Source organism: Paramisgurnus dabryanus, chromosome 12 (assembly GCF_030506205.2).
Source record: "Paramisgurnus dabryanus chromosome 12, PD_genome_1.1, whole genome shotgun sequence".
Taxonomy (NCBI): domain Eukaryota; kingdom Metazoa; phylum Chordata; class Actinopteri; order Cypriniformes; family Cobitidae; genus Paramisgurnus; species Paramisgurnus dabryanus.
The window spans coordinates 22,383,392-22,397,790 of NC_133348.1; positions in this window are offsets into that span (position 1 = coordinate 22,383,392).

A 14,399-nucleotide genomic window follows, 5' to 3' on the forward strand; every position below is an offset into this window, starting at 1 on the left:
ACACTCTTAAAAATGCTGGATTGTTTTTAACCCATGCTGGGTAAATATAGGACAGATCACATCGCAGGTCAAAAATGGCCAGCATTTTGTTTGTTTTTTTGTGTAAAATTGCATAAAATAGGCCTAATATTGTATTATACATTTTATATATGAATTATATTCAAACAAATTAGCGTCGCACACCTGAAGTTGATAGGTGCGTAGGATAAGAAGACAAAAAGTCTTGTTACATACACAAAAGGCAATTCCTGCACACTATCTGCTTGCTGAAAATATTTTAATAATTGTTGCGTTGCAACGTTTCGATCTTACGATCTTCCTCAGGCAACTACTACTACTACTAGGTAGTTGCCTGAGGAAGATCGTAAGATCGAAACGTTGCAACGCAACAATTATTAAAATATTTTCAGCAAGCAGATAGTGTGCGGGAATTGCCTTTTGTGTATATATGAATTATATCAAAATAATGGCAAGTATTATACTTTCAAACCTCACTTTTAGATTGCAAAAACCACATGCAAAGAAAATCATAGCGCCCACAAAAATGGTCCATTACATAGACATTTTAAGGCACTCAGGAAACGTACTTTTTTGAGTTGATTCAACTTAAAAATATTAGTTAACCAAAATTTTGCAAACTTTTTTGAGTTAACATATTTTTAAATTGAACCAACAAATCTTTTTAAAGTGTATGATCATTTTGTGTGTCATATACTGAAAGGGCTGTATGATTGAGGCTTGAAGTTACAGTTTACTTTAAGCTGTGAGATGCTCCTGATCTCTGTGTGAGATCTGTGATTCCCTCAGCACCACATTCCAGCAGGACTCAGCCTCACTGCACGCTGGGATTATGTGGATGAGTGGGAGGGAATGTCTTCACAATAGGATTAGATTGATTTGTATCTTCATTATTCCCCTAATGGAGCTCAGAGAGCGTCTACTGATGTGGGGCCGGCCCACATACTCAACCTCTCTCCCTGTTTACTTACAATAAGAGGCTTCCTATAGAGAAGCTAGTTGCCCCTTTTACAGTTCAGATGGAACAGCGGCATAACACATTTATAATTAATCCTTTTAACAAAGTATATAAATACCTACCTTGAAATGTGGCAGTAAATAGATAATTAGTCAAATTTCAACATTATATTTTGTGCTGCTATTCTTGAATCTTTTCTCCTCTAGTGCCCCCTGTAGGAGATGCTGGTCCCTGTAGGAGCCCTGTATTTATCTAATAACAAGGCTGTGCTTGAGGGCCCAGATCGAGTTGCATCTAATGCTATAGCAAGGACCTGCTGCTGAGAGACGTTGCTATTTGAAACGGCTTGGGTTTCAAGGTACCTAACAAAGCAGAGCGCAGCCTGTAGAAAGGAAATTATTCGGAGGGAGAGTTGGGAAATAAGAAGAAAGGCCGAAAGTGGGAAGGGCACAATAGAATATGAAAGACATTTGAGCAGGATGGGCACAAAGACGATTGTCTAAAAGAGATGCAAGGATAGAGAGGTAAAATACTCATTGTATATGTGTGTGTGGTACACAACTATGTGTCAGTCTATATGAGTTTGTGGAAATTGTTATAAAAACATTCATGTATAGCTTGAATGCATAAGTCACCTTGGATAAAATGCATAAATGTGAATGCAAACATAGATTGCAAAAAAATATCAGACTTTCTTTCCCCTCTTTAACTATAATGTACGCCATGTACGCGTACCTATCACCGCACACACATACACACACCACTGGTTTTCAGGGGCCCCTGTTGGTGTTTGGTTACACATTGCTCTCCATTTTCTGGAAGGAATGACCACATCGGTTGCCTAGGGGATCAAACCAGGAAGGACAGCCGCCCGGGTTGAGCTGGAAATAGCCTTGGAGCTCTGACAGAGAAAAAACATCTGAGCAAATCAATATGCTGATGGACTCTCAGAGATAATCTCCTTTTAAGTTTTGCTTACCACCATAACACCATCTATACGCGTGTGTTCGATCACATCGCCCTGCGTGTTCATACCTATGTGCTTACTCTCCGAGTCCTCTGGCAGAAGATCTGGTGCGTTTTTGGGAAGTCTCTCATGTCACTCTTCTCTAGGAGATGTGCTGTAATAAACACAGGAAGTATTAGTGTAATTTGAGGTCAAAGGTCAGCTGTTTGGCAGTTATATTGGTGTCTGGTTTGAATGAGGTGAACCCTCGGTTTTATGTGAAGCATGTGGGGTCCCCTTAGTAGCATTTAAAACACTCCCACCACTGTGAGATGTTACCTTGCTGTTCTGCTTTTTACATCAAATTGTATGTATGTTTTTGTTTTTAATAGTTCATGTTTGGGGAACTCTGTTGTCTGTTAAACCTTAAAAGTTTAGGAGCCCATTGAAAATCCAAAAAACAACAATTAAACTCACATTACCATATCCTGGTAAAGCTATTTCTTCTGTTCTTTGTTTGCTTGTTGAGTCTTGGGGATAATTTAATGATGCTTATTTCCCAAAGGAAATTATTCTGCATATGATACTTGTTTCATGTCTTTGTTCCTATGAATGTTATGGTTCCCAGAATGCTTTGCATGAGGCTGTTATTTTATAGTTTTATTCTGTAAAGACAAAGACTTTTTCATGTTTTATGTTTATTTAACTTTAAACAAACTGTTAGTAAATAAAAGACATTTAAATCTACAGTAAGTTACTGCCAAACATCTGCATAACTACAGCAATTGTTTTACAGTGTAGGTAATGTAATAAATATCAGATCTAAGTATGAAAGTATATTTTCTGTATAATAAAAGAAATTAAAAACCGACTTATGTGTTTCTTAAGAGTTACTGTACACTAGTGGTAATGTGCATCTTTAGACTGTCAGAAAAAATTGGTCTCAGAATTACATAATTGGTACCAAAGAGAGCTTATTTAAAAGGGTCCCAATGAAAGCTGGGGTAGGGGAGAGCAGGGCACACTGAACGCTTTTGACTTTGGCTCTGTCGTTAAAAAAATATTTAAGTTAGATTAATAACTTTTTTACACAATCAACATCTCTGCTACAAATGAACACTTAAAGTTTGTTTGTGGGACCCACCGTTATCGTACAATTACACCGAAAGTGACAGGAGTGCAAACGTTACAACTTACCCCATAGGTGGGGTTCATTGTGAGGGTTTGTTGTAACACCTGCTAGAAAATTTAGTTTAAACACAAATTATTCAATAAAATTTTGTTTATATACTAAAGGTGAATATTGTTTATATATCGACCTATAATAGATAGATATTCACACATGCATCCATCCATGATTCTTCATCTAACCATCCTTGTATTATGCATCAATGCATATAAATAGATTTTTTTGAAAGGGCTTCACAATTAAAACAAAAAAAATCATAATTGTAAGATATTTCCCCTGATATATTAACAGTTGTCATCTTGATGAATAGTATTTACATTGTTTTCATTTCATTATCATTGTATACTGGAAGCTTAGTTGTAACACTGTGTTACAAGACAGTGATTAAAATAATATAAGGTTGGATTTGGTTACTTACACACCCAAATCAGAAAAAAAAAAAAAAAACATAAGACGAAGAAATGTACTTTTATGCCTCCAAAACACTCTTTGTTCAAAATACATCAAAACTTTTCACAAATTGACAGGAGATCATCTCCTGACAGTAAGAGAAAATAACCAAAAGCACAGATTGCTTGGGCCTGTAGAAATATGTAAAGTTAAACCCGCGTTAGTTTGTGCCCCGCTCACCCCTACATATTTTGACAATTTTTAGTGTAACAATCTTTTTCTTTATGTAATCTAACCCTTTAAAATGATTTCTAATCAAGCACATTTGTAATTATTCCATTTTACGATTCCATTTTAGTTTTTTACAGTATAAAATAACTGCATCGTTACAGGGCAGACGTGCCAGCCAGCTGATGATGGGTAACTGAGGATCTTTTTGCTCTCTTTGTGCCAACTCCATTTACACTGTGCCATGCTGTTCTCGTCTTACCGCATCACCCGGTCACATCAGCATTTTCTTCTCCCCAATTCTCTCTCTCTCTCTCCGTCCAAACTTTTACATTTGTCCTTCAGAAGGGCAGCAGTATGGTAGGCACTCTATCCCTCCTCCCATCGATGATCATAAGTTATAGAGGGCAACCCTTATAAATGGTCTAAATATATACTTCCTCAAACTTGGCGATGGATCCCAAAAAAGCCATTGTTAAGCCTCTTACTCTCGTGCAGATGATAGCCATGTGAAATATCTATCTGTCAGCACAGTTAATAACATACGTCCTTCAAGAAGAAACTGTGATAAAGGTTCAATTATTGTACAGCTGCATAACCAATTGCCTACAATGACTACTCTGAACACTTTAGATACCTGTAACACATTTAGAAATGACCAAAACCAACTGTTATTTTTCTTCTTAAGAAGATGTAGAAGGTTAATGAAAAAAAAAACAGTTTTGTTGTATGTAACCTTAAAGGGATAGTTCACCCAAAAATGAAATTTCTGCCATTGTATTTTGTCCTACTATGGAAGTCAATGGAACTTCTGATCGGTTTGTTTACAAATATTCCTCAAAATATCTTCCTTCGTGTTTATCAAAATGGAGAAATTTAGACAGGTTTGTAACAACATGAGAGTGAATAAATGATGACAGAATTTTCATTTTTGGGTGAACTGTCCCAGATGAAGGTATATTGATTAGGCCATATTTTGTTCTTCTTTGACATCAGTCTCACTCCAGGCCCTAAGGTCACAGGCTTAGCTAGTCTATTCTGACTGCTGAAGGAGACAAAAACCCAAAATAGCTCAAATGTTTAAGTAAATAATAGGACACAGAGATAAATCAAGCTGTATGCAAGATAAACCAGCTCAGTTTGGTCATGCAAAATGATGTGAAAAAAAATCCAGTGAGTACGAAACCTTCTTCGTAGTCAATTCCTTTGGGCCTCCAAAAAAAACTGCAATTTATCCTGCAGTCATCAGAATTTATAATATGATTCATTTGCTGACTAACAGAAACATGAAAATACTGAGCATAGCAAATCCAGAAGCACAGAGGGCATTCCGGCCTATTGTTCTCAGCTTCACACGAATTTAAGCTCTACTTAAAAAATCCCTCTTCAATGAGCCATATTCGGAAGCACAATGCAATATATTGCAAATGGGTGATGCACAAATACAGTTAAATCAGTTTATCGTCAATAAGTGTTGTTGCACAATAATCCCATGCCAAGGTTGCCCTGCGTGCTGTGCCAGAAAAAGCAGGTGTTGTGTTGGTCCGGATTTGTCCAGTTAGAGAAGGATCATTGAATCATTCCACCCCAGGCACACGGGACAGCTGCAAAAGAGCTGGGGCTCACCGATGGCCTCACAGCTGTCATGAGCCCCGGGTAGAAGGAGAAGAGTCTCTCGTCCTGTCTTCTTGTAACCAACCACAAAACGCTATATGATACATTTATGCTAAAATACAATAGTCTGTTTCCCTAGGGTGGCCATAAAAGAGCTTAAAGTTCTCTGCATGACTACATTTCAGATCTGTCAGTCTGGTCTGTCTGCCTATCTATCTCAGGAAACTCATATTTTTTGAAGGTTTCATATCTCAGGAGATTTTATGGAGTTCTCGGTTATGTTTCATTTAAGTATCAATTTATTCTTTAAAGTCTTATTTGTTCTACTAAAATTAATAGAGAAAGAAGATTAAAGGAAAAACCAATGAGACAATAATTAAATCTTCTTAGGTCATGACGTAAGGAATACTCGGTTCTCACTCCAAATGTCAAATTCCGTGACTTTTCCCTTACTTTTACAATTTTCATGATTTATGTTTGAGATGCCTTTAGCCAGATAATGTAGTATACATTGTGAGTTTATAAAAAATAGCTGAAATGCATGAAATTAATAAACAATGCCAATAAACAGGTGTTTAAATTACATTAAAAATCGGTGGAGGCTTGGACCCGGAAACTGCATTATTTATGTGAAAACTTAACAAACAAATTACAACAAAAATTTAAAGCAACAAACAAAATCCCTGATATTCCCTGACTTGGTCAAAAAATATTCCTGACTTTCATTGTCTGGAATAGACGTTTTAAAATTCAACAATATTCCAGAAATTCCATGACCTGTGGGAACCCTGAATACTGTCCAAGTCTCCAAGTCATGGAAATTATTTAAACAGCCATTTATGAGCACTGTTTATTTATATTACACATTTAGGTCAGGGCCGGCGTCAAGGGGGGGCATTCGTGGGCCGTGCCCCCCCCCCAAACAGGTTGTTGTGCCCCCTACACAGTTTTTATTAATTTAATATATATCAAGAATAATTCAAATAAATTAAACATTGAATGTTTCATGACTTTTAATGTAATCAAATTAGGAAAATATAGTTGAAATATGTTTTTTTATTAAAATAGACCAGTTTCTCTGGTTGTATTGCGGCGTCTCATGCGTCTTTACATCTTTAGCATATTAATTAATGTGACTTGATATAGCAACGTGTTTTTTTCAGGGCATTTTATGGATTGTGTAAAATATGAATGCTAGAACATTTAGAACGAACCAGCACCGCCAGCTCCATCTGACTTCATGCAAACACCGGACTCGTGTGCGCTGCGCTATGAAACCCATTCATTTCAATGGCTTGTGCCACGCGAGGGCGGTTTGTTGTTGCGTCGAGCAAAGCGCAAGCGCAGCTTTAGCTCACACCATAGTTCAAAATAGTTTAACTTTTGCGCATAGTTTGTGATCTTCTGCACTTTATACGGGAAATGAGCTGACAGTCTGTACAAGTTGTATGAGTGTGTGCTTGCACTGTATTTCTTGTTTTAATGCCTTGTTTTTGCAAGTTATTGTTACTAATTGCGTGCAATTTTTACATACTGTACATTATTATTGCTCCTTTATGCATTGCCTCCCTGAAACGCTAGATTTTGTTCAAAGCTCATCGATTAACTTTGCCAACATGGCTTCAGCAGAACGTTACAGATTGGTAAGGTAAGAATACAAAAACATTAAAATCATGTCGGCCTTTGTGATTGTATAAATGACAAACAACAAGAAAACCAAAGGAAATTTAAAATTGTAAATCGGATATTAGGTGCTCTTTAACATGCAGATATGCTACTAGAGTATATTGATGTAGATATATGTCACCTTGTATTACAAATCATTCATAAGGGTAGGTTTTTATTTAAATTTATACATCATCTGAAAGCTAAATAATAAATAAATAAGCTTTTCATTTCCAAACTATTTAAAAATCTGACATCTGAGGGTGCAAAAACATCAAAATTTTGAGACTCACCTTTAAAGTTGTCCAAATGAAGTCCTTAGCAACATTACTAATGATAAATACATTTTTGATATATTTATGGTAGGAAATGTACAAAATATCTTTATGGAACATGATCTTTGATTAATATCCTTATGGTTTTGACCCATCTAATGTATTGTTGGCTATTGCTTTAAATATACCCATGCAACGTATGACACATATAGCTTAAATAAGATTGGTCAAGAAATATTATTAAAATCTTCAATAATACTGTCTTTCTTTGCAAATCCAAGCTTAATTTATGACATTGTTGGATCTATCTACATGTACGTGTTACAGTTTTTTAAAATTCCTTCACTGTCCAAGGAAGAGAACTTGAAGCCCCCTGCTGCTTGTGTGGGGCGGATTAAGAATTGTCAAACCTTAAGTCCCCTCAAGGTCTTTAGGACTACCGCCATTAGCTTGAGTAATCCCAAAAGACTTACTGCAGCAGTTCAGTAGACCTATCCCAAACCTTCCAACAACAAACCCACCTCTACACTTCCATTTACCAAGCTTCCCATCTGCCGCACAATTAGCCCATGTTGAGTAAACATCACTTAACCCAGTCTAAAGCTGATGAGCTAATTGAGCTTAATTACAGTCCCACTGTTATGGGAAGAAGCCTGGAGGGTGGGCATTTGTTCCAATTAAATGGGTGAGCTGTGCTCCGCGGTTTGAGGTAATGTTGTTTCATGAATTCCACTGCTGTGATGTGGACCTGCACATTTTGAGAGCTTTTGTTGTATTCATTTTGATGTCGCATCATTAACAGGGAAACGTTTTGTTGAGGAACGATTGTTCTTTTGTCCCTCAATAAACTTGATTGAATTCTTAGTTATGACAGCTTCTGAAATTCTTTTGGAAACACAAATGAGACAACTAATATAGGGGCGGATTCCCGGACAGGGCTTAAGTCTAGTCCGACTAAGAGGCTTGTTTGAGTTGTCCTAAAACAGCTTGCCCTGGCACGTCTTAAAACAGTGGTTCTCAAACTGGGGGCCGTGGCCCCCTGGGCGCCCTGATGATGCCAGGAGGGCCCCAGTTTAATGGTATTTTATAAAATACATGAATTTATCATAAATTCTGTGTAATTAAACCTCATTTAAAAATATTTAAAAAATTAAAAATAATGCTACTAACCAACAACACTACGTTGTATTTAATATGTTTTGTTTAATTCAAATTTTAAGTTTTGGAATATGGTATGTCATAAATTTTCTTTGGGGGGCCATAAAGGGTTGCACCGTATACAAGGGGAGCTGCACGTCAGAAAAGTTTCAGAACCACTTCTTGTCAAGATGTAGACCAGTAAGATGTTTGTAAAATTACTTAAACGTCCTAGGACCTAGTATAACTAAGGCCTAGTCCTGGATTAATCTTAACCCTGTACGGGAAACTGCCGATAGAGTATAGCCTTTACAAGTATCTACACTGTCAAAAAATAAATGGTCCCAAGCTGTCACTGGGGCAGACCACTTTAAAAAGGTCCTAATATGTGTCATTTATGTGTACAGATATGTATATATTTATATCTCTGAGGTACTGACCTCTTCAGGTGCAAATTAGTACTTTTTTGAAATGGTACCACCCGGTACTATTTCTTCTGACAGTGTACTATAGAGCTATAAAATGTGTGGCTAATACGTAATTCTTTTTGATGAGGAATGTTTGAGGTCATATTGCACCTACCTCACAGGTACATATTGGTACTAAAAAGTGCATGTTAACACTTCAAAGGTAACTATTGGTACCAAATGTATACTAAATGGTATATATAAGGACCAAGCGAAAGCTTGGTATAATTTTTCTGACAGTGAACCAGTCTTTGGTTCTCAAGAGTGTTTGTGTGAATACAAACATACAGTTCTGTGTCGATGTTTATTTGCACCACTGTGTTATTGATACAATTTAGGTCATTCTAACGTGATCCATTCAGGTCAAGATTGCTTATTCTGCGCAGTCCTGGGGCTGATAAGATCCTAGGGTGGCAGCTGGGCAGAGGCTGAGTTGTTCGCTAAGGTTCGCCCGGCTCAGTTTACACTGACAGCTGGCCTGCTGATGGTGAAGAAAAAGGGAGAGGCCGGGGCGGGTAGGGTGTTTCTCAATGGGACAGTGTAAAAGGACTACTTGTTGTCTTAGGGTCTGGGGATTACCTTCACTGAGACCTGAATAAAACATCCCTGAGGGATGGTATGCTGTCATGAATGCTTAGGGCACACGGATGATGCATAGCTTATGGGATAGAATTGAATAGAGTGGGGATTTTCATGTAGGCTAAATATAAAAATGTGTGTACAGTCTCAGTAATAGCAAACAAAACTGATGAATAAATAAATAAAATCATGTATTGATTTTTGTATTTAAACACTCTTCATCTGGATTTTTTATTTTCTTTTTTCCTCTTGCTCAGCTCCAAGAGAGGGAAGAAGTGGATAAGGCTTGAACCCTGGGCTTTGAGGCATCCGGTCGGGGCCTGGACACTAATACTCTTGGCTTTCCAAGAGATTTCCTGAACCTGCTGGCCCACTCTTGAAATAAGATGCATAAAATTTTTCTTGGCTCAAAGATTATTATTTTAAATTGTTATCTCTGTATGTGATTATGTTTTCTCATATGTTCTAATTAGGTCACAGAGGAGTATTTGTTTTGGATAAGTTCATATCTTATTTAAGACATGTCCCTAAGTAAATCCTCAGTCTAATTTGATATTACCATCCTAAGGCTTGCCCTCATAGCCAAATTTACTTGCCACAAATCAACATTCGCTTACATGGCACTTAATATGTCACATTTGGGTTTTACAGTAAATTGTGGTTACTTTCTGAAGATTCTTGGCTTGATGGAGGTTTTGAATGAAGCCTTGTAGTATAAATTTTTGCAAAAATGCAGCATTTGGCACATGCTTTTATCCTAAATGACTTACAGTGCGATTAAGGTATAGATTTGATCATTTTGTGAGGTCATTGGAAATTGAATTTATAACTTTGGCATTGTAAGCGCAAGTTGAACAACAGGAATACTGTGAATAGTTTTTGGATGTGTTTATTTTCATTTAAAAGTTAACTTTTGCTATGGTAAATGCTTAAATATTTCAATTTGAATACACTTTTAAATTTTTATATATTCTTAAGGTGTCATATTTAGTCTTTTCACAAAAAAATAATGCTGTCTGGCATTAATGTAGATTGCTTTGTATTAAATAGACTTAATTGTCACATAAGAGCATGCCATTTTGATTTTTGATTTTTTGATTTTAAGTGTTGCATCATTAACAATCGATTAAGCAAGCACCTGAATGTCATTTCAATAGCATCTACATGACTAAGATCCATACGTAGGAAATGTAATCGTGTAAATCCACTTAAACATTAACAGTATAGTATCAAACTGTAAAGATTAATCACAAGCAATACTGAAAGAGTAAACCATGCACACTCTATCACTCCAAACTGAAACCAGAGCAGGATCATAATGCAGTTTGTGGCTCCAGTCGAATATTTTATTGAAATCCAGGATGAGAAAATTACATTTTGCTCTGATTTTCTCCCCTCTGGTGAGAGTCAATTCATGCAGCGGATCATCCTAAAAGTGACTGGCGTGTCCACACAGCTGGCTTGCATTAGACTTCGCTGGGCAAATGTTTCCCAGGTGTTCCCCGGTCACACACTTACAGCTTCATTTCACATGAGCGTGGAAATTTTGGCTAACTTCAAAGAAATCTGACTTTTAAAAACATGACTGTCATAATACAGATGTATCCAAAGCTTTCCAGTCTTGCTAATTGGAGATGTACACATCAGTTATTATGGTAAATCCCATGGATGATTTGTATTCGAGCCCCCCAACACTGTCTGCACTTTCAACACATATCATCAAATCTAATAAAGTTAAGCATTTGCTTTAGATTTTCACAAAACAACTTTGCAAAATAACACAACCAAATTGAAATCAATACAATAAACTGCTCTATTTACTCGTACAGGTTTGCATTACATGAAGTATGCTATCAGTGTATGTGGTTTTAAGTCCTCAAAGCAGGACTTTACAAAATAACAAACCTTTTTCCTGGCATTGGGAGAATGTGTATATTGATCGGGTATACAAACACATTTATAGTTTCTAATTTAATCAGACCCTCACAGCCACAGAGACACACAAGCTTTGCCCTTGAAGAAATAAGTGAAGAAAATAGATAAAGCTTTTATTGGCTCCTCACTATCATTTGAAAGAGCAGCGGGGATCTAGGGTTACACGTATCCACATTACTTCCTAAATCGGATCCCTAACATGCCATTTTTCCTGCTCCAAAGGTGAATTGTGGTGACCTGTTGGAGTGCTTTATAGATGGGGTCAATACCTTTCAAATATGACCTCTCTGTATCAAGAGTTTTCTATTAATGTGATACACTGTGCTTTGCATAAATATAAATCTTTGTCTAAGGACCATAGTTTGACAGAAAAGGCTGACCGTACAAATGACACAGTGAGTGTCTAAGAATTAAGAAGCTGGGTTAATAACAGTCCTGTTGACAACACAATAGGCAGTAAATTAAATTGCTAGTGCAAGTTTGTACATGTTATTTCAGCCAGCTCCAGACACGAACATGTCGATCATTGTGTAACCATGGTGATACTTTTATAATTTTTACCATCAAGGGTTCATCTTCTTATAGTTTGATACAGGCAAACCTCGTGGCAGCTTGCAGGTGGATGCATTTGAAAATGTGTGTCTTCGCTGACAGTCTAGACAAAGAAGTATCCACTAAAGCCTGGGTTTGGTTTCAAACACCATATGGCACAATTAAGAGACTCAAGCTAAAAGCACATTGGATGGGTATGAGACATGAGCGGCCTGAATTGCTCTCATGCCACTTAAGAAACATCCAATCAATTTTTCTCCAAATCAATATAACTGGATATGAATATGAAGGTGTTTGAGAGGTTTTGTAAATCTGCAGCGTCTATTTTTACGCATGTGGTTGTGATGCACGTGTTCCCCTGGGTTCTTTACGGTGCATGATGAATGAGGTGCTATTCACAGTTTAAGGGCTGACTCTTGCGGCTGCCAATATAGTAAGTCAGTAGACCAGTTGGTGACATTCACATTGCAGGGTTGTGATGGCAAAACAGGTGCTGTATTTTAATTCATTTTTTACTTACATTTTTATGTAACGGTACAGATATTGTCACAAATATCAATTTTTTTCTGTCACTTTACCCAACCACTTTGGCAGATATACATGCAAGAACTTCTCTTTCTCTTTTGGGAATTTGGTTTTGGTTAATGTCACACTTGTACAGTGTGGGGATATCATAATGCATTTCCACATTTACCTCGTTTACCTAAAAGAAATGGAAAGAGAGATTTTAATGATATGAGGCTGGACCTCAACTAAGCATTGTGTTAGGACCTCAAAGGTCATGGGTATGATTCCCAGGGAATAGACATGCTGATAAAATGTATGGCTTGAATGCACAGTAAGCTTCTTTTGGAAGCGTCTTCCAAATGTGTTAATGTAAATGATCTTCATAAAAGCTACATCTGTGTTTTTTTGGACATTTGAGTTAATTATACATTTTAAGAGGTTTATTAGCATACTAGCAGTTGTGGCTTAAAAAATGTGAGTATATAATGTTACATAGTTTAGACATGTAGTTAATATGAATTATTTATTGCTTGAATACTTTAAATAGATTGGTCTCATGTTATAAACAAAACAAACAAAGTTTAACTAAGAGGAGCTAACTTGTCGTCAGCTTTTCTTGAACTGCAGTGACATCTAGTGCTCTGATTTATTCAACTACATTCATATTTCATTATTTAGCACAGTGTTCAATTGCTTTCCAGATAGCAGACCAACAGTGAATCAACATTGAAATGATGTTGATGCATCAACCAAATTATCATTGAATAAACATCAAATTTTGGTCAAATTTTACATAGATTTTTCGTCGCGTTTGCACCCTAGAATAATGTTATTTCAATGATGAAAAAATCAATCAAGGTTGATATAAAATCAATGTTTATTTAACATAATTTCAATAGTTTAACTAACATTATAGTAACATTGCAGCAATATAAAAATATATATATATAAAAAGTAGCTGTTGATTCCCCAAAATGATCATACTGTACATTTGAAATCTTCTTGAACACTCACATACTTAAAGATGATCTGACCAGAAAATGTTTACTGGCTGTATAAAAGTAAAAAAAGTTGTCCGATGGTGGTCCTAAGGGGAAAGGTCAATAGGTCACAAAATAAACAGGACTTCAAAGGATCATAAATATGCTCTTTAAATTACAGAAAAAAGGGTGGACATGAAACTGACCAAAAATCAATATTGACTCAAGGTTTGGCTTTTCAACATTAAAAAAATAAATGTATTATCAACATTGATTCAATGTTTGGCTTTTCAATATTGAAAAATAAATGTATTTTCAACATTGATTTAATGTTTGGGATTTCAATATTGAAAAAGAAATGTATTATCAACATTGATTTAATGTTTGGCTTTTCAACATTGAAAAAGAAATGTATTATCAACATTGATTCAATGTTTGGCTTTTCAACGTTGAAAAAGAAATGTTTTATCAACGTGGAAAAAGAAATGTTTTATCAACATTGGTTCAATGTTTGGCTTTTCAACATAGAAAAAGAAATGTATTATCAACATTGATTCATTTAGCTTTTCAACATTGAGACAGAACACTGATTCAATATTATTTAGCAAAAATGATGATTCTGATGGAATATTAACATTTAATCAATGTCACCTTGCTATCAAGTCAAAGACTTAATAAATATTAAATAATTAATTATAAATAAAAAAGTGATTTATTATAGCACTTTTACTTTAAAACAATACATTTAAGGGCTGAGGCAATAAAATAAAATAGTTTAAATCAATAAACATGTCACCATCGTAGAAAACATTTGGAATTTTTTTCTAAAACGATGGTTGAAAAAAGTACTTTAAACACTTTCACTTTTAATATATCGTATTCCTTCCTTCCATATATTTGTGACCAGTCCATCACAGTTATAAAATTTGAGTCGAGAACATTGTACGGGTATTTATTGG